The sequence below is a fragment of the Marmota marmota genome, unplaced genomic scaffold (assembly GCF_001458135.2).
Source record: "Marmota marmota marmota unplaced genomic scaffold, marMar, whole genome shotgun sequence".
NCBI classification, from domain to species: Eukaryota; Metazoa; Chordata; class Mammalia; order Rodentia; family Sciuridae; genus Marmota; species Marmota marmota.
This window is the reverse complement of record NW_026000051.1, coordinates 14,450,769-14,454,708: the sequence shown is the minus strand read 5'-3', so window position 1 is coordinate 14,454,708 and position 3,940 is coordinate 14,450,769.

Here is a 3,940-nt window from a genome sequence, read left to right as displayed (position 1 = left end):
TTCTTTCTAAGGTGACAGGGCTTATTCTCTCCCCTCTGAATGGTGAATATTGTGTAAAATAAAATGTGACATTGTGCATGAACCAGGGTAATGTTCAGAATCATTAAATATGGGTTATACATATTTAATGACACCAATCAACCAGAAAGCACACTGACCCTTCAGAACAGAATGGCCATTGGTGTTAAACAATAGTCTTATCAGAGAATACCTGAGAGTCATCAGAACAACAGCTAGACAATTTTCTACTTCTGAAGTTTTGACAGATTATCAAAGAGAAAGCAATACAGGAATTAAATAGCAGAAGTAAGAACAGAATCTGGACTCTTGGGTCCTACAAGAATTCTAAGGAACTGAACAGACACTTCATAGAAGAAGAAATACAATCCATCAACAAATTTATGAAAAAATATTCAACATCTCTGGCAATTAGAGAAATGCAAATAAAAAATACATAAGATTTCATTTCACTCCAGTAAGAATGGGAATCATCAAGAATACAGGCAACAATAAATGTTGGCAAGGATGTGGGGAAAAAGGTACACTCATTCATTGCTCGTGAGACTGCAAATTGGTACAACTACTATGTAAAGCATTATGGAGCCATAGCTTTTTTCAGCTAGATTTTAAGAATTCAAAGGAACCAATCTAAGGTGATCTGGGAGAAGAGCACCGCGTGTTTCTGGAAGTCACATAGTTAAGGTTTATGGAAGACTCATGGAGGTTATCAAATTTGCACTGAGCTTGTATGTGGCATAAAACATAGAAAAATAAACTCCGAAGGAATTAAAAAAAAAAAAAAAAGACACAGGACACAGGCCTCATCTCCAAGAAACTTAAAGCCCAGCACATAAAGAAAGAGAGGCACATAAATCCAACAGTAAAAAAGAGAGAAGCTAAATAGTCCTCTAGGAATGATTTGTTTTAAAGTTGGTTTCACCAATGTTATGGAGAAGTGACATCTGCACTGGATTGGAGTAAAAGTACGTCAGTTAGAGCTCTGATTTGGACATGGATCTCACAACTAGGTGGTTTGTGGTAAATCGCACCCCTTTCTAACAGAGCAAAACCAACCTAACTGAATTGATGAAGAGAGATACAGGATCAGTCCATGCATACAGGATCAGAAGGAGCAAAGGAGTCAGTCCTGCTGTGGTTAATTGGCATAGAAGGAATTCATCAGAAAGCACTGCTGGATTAGCTTCTCCTGGAGAGGTCTTCACCAGACAGCGAGGCATTGCATGCTTTCAATCTCTGTTGATATAAAAAGTGGCCAACTGGACAGTGATTCTGCAATTTCTGGAAGAAAAAAAGAGTTGAAAGCATTGCCCATTATGTGACTCAAGGCCTCTTCTCAAGTAAGCCACAAGATACATTTGTCCTGGAATTAAGCGGAAGGAGTTATCAAAGGTTTTGTTTTCTGGTCAACAAAACAAGGCAAAACATACCCAATAGAGAGAACGCCCACCATTGCTCATTTCTGATTTCTCACAAAGCTTCCGCTTCCACAAGACTTTGGGGATATTTTCCTATTTCCAATTTAAAACAATAGAAAGATTAAAGGTGGATTAGAAGTAGGCCAGCCAAAGAGTCAAGAATGTGGCCTTTGGAGTAAAATGGCCTTGGGTTTTATGGCATCATAGAACCCAGTCAACATTTTAAAAAATCTCATTATTCTAAGCTTCATTTATGTTGCATATGCAAAATAAAATAATAAAAACTACAGATGATAGCTCTAAGGATTAAATGAAATAACTTATGTAATCAGGATAGCCCCTGTCCTAATAAGTTATAGTTAATTATTATTACTAAGAGAATAAAAATAATAGAATCCACAAAATTATGTGTTTTCTACAAATTAAAGAGAAAAACATGCAGTGTCAATCTTCAACTGACACACTTTTGAAAAGTCTTACAAAAGAAAGAAAAAAGAATGCAAAAGAAATGTTCTGGGTACCTGAGATAAATAAAAGTTGGCTCTTTGACTTGAGTCAAAGAACAATGGTTCGAATCTAGAAGTTTCTGTTTCAGCTTTTTAGTCAGGAAGACTAAGAGAGGACTCCAATTGGTGCCAGAATCACAAACACAAAAGGTTCACAAATCCCAGACCTTGTGGGTTCTACTTTCAAAGGGACCTCTGTTTCCACTACCCTGCCTTCACCTCTGGCAAAACATGTGTTTACCAGCTCTCTTAATCTCTGTCCCTGGACTCAGAAGAGTAATTATTAAATCATGGATTTACTTTTCAGAAGGTTCTTGGAGATGCTCAAATGTACTCTGGGCTGTGAATAAACTTTTTTTTTAAATGACTTAAGAATATAGAATATAGAAAACTTCTGAGCAATTTAGATAACCTGAGTTCAAATCTACCTCTTGTGAAACCTAAAAACTTAGCACTGTGTCTAACACACAGTAGATGCTTGATAAGTAACATTTTGTACTGCTAGCTTGATTATCACAATTGTTGATTCTAGTATATATGTTACATTCCTACAATTACAGTTGTTGAGGAGGAAGCAAACAGGCTGATGTTTATCCAATGCTCACTGGCATGTATGCTTGTCAGGTGCAACATGATATCCATTGTCTTATTAAATCTCCCAGATAACTATGAAATCTGTAAAAATGAAAAATGAGATTCAAAAGCTTCAGGGACTTCTTCTTGCTCCTGGATCTAACGTGCAGAGGACTAACTCTGGATTGGCTGGATTCTCTACTATTTATTTAATCTCTCTAATTCAGATTTTTTTTAACTCCTGTAAAATGGGATGATAATGAGATCTCTGTAGGCTTTTTATAAGGATTCAAAGGGACTGTTCCAATAAAAAGCACTTACATATTGCTTGGAACTTACTGCACATTCAGTAAATGTAAGCTGTTATTAGAATTGGTATTCCGCAAAAATAGAATTTGAACCCCAAATTGTTCTACTCCAAAACCTAGATTCTTTCTAGTGACCTTCACTTGAACAGCAGATGAATATCACTGTCTGTCAGATGTCCACAGATGCTTCATCTAGGAAATTTGAGATGGAGAAAATGTGTTCAAATTAAGTATTTATTCGGAACCTAATATGCTTAAAACACCATGATTGGCACTGCATAAAGGTAAACAAGCTCTAGGTAGATATATAACTCACTGTGAGGATTTGTCTTGGGCATGTGCTGATAGAAATTCAGAGGCAGTTCTTTTAAAGCCCAGAGGAGGGAGCCCATCAGGCTGGTGGGGGACCGTGATGTTAGTGGAAGGTTCTCTAAGCAGGTGACTGAATTGGCCTTTGGAGCTTTCTAATCTTGGAAGAAAGACATAAACAGGACACCAAGAACAATGCAAGATCCTATCTCATTTAGTTCCAGATTCTGCCTAACAGACAATGCTTGCACTAGGAATTCTGAGATGAGAATAATTTATCTGGCCTGGAGTAAAGTAAATAGGGCTCTGGCTCTGGAAGAGAGCTGACAGAAAAAGTCCAGAGGGCCATAAAATGTAGTTATGTGGAGAGGAAGATGGGGGTGCTCATTTATTGAGCACCTACTTTGTCATGTAGCCTACTAATTTAATCTCAGTGACAACTCCATGGTAAGGTCACTGAGACTCAGAACAATTAAGCATTTTGCAGAAGGTCATAGGAACCCGGGTCATGGTGACTCTGAAATGTGTACTTTGAACCACCCTCACCCATTCCTATCCTTCGCAATCTTTAGGGATCTGCTTTTACGTTACTTTTCTAACTTCCAGTAGAATCTTACACCCTCCCTGGCCCCATACATTGCTTTCACTTATTACCAAACAAAATAAGTGTTGAAGGACTAAACCCTAAGAGTGAAGGAGCAGGGTAAAAAAGATAAAAATAAAGAACAAAAATAAATCCCCAGAAACTTAAGGAAGTCCCGGAGGAGTGGAATTGGGTGGGTGGGTGGGACCCAAATCGGGACAACTA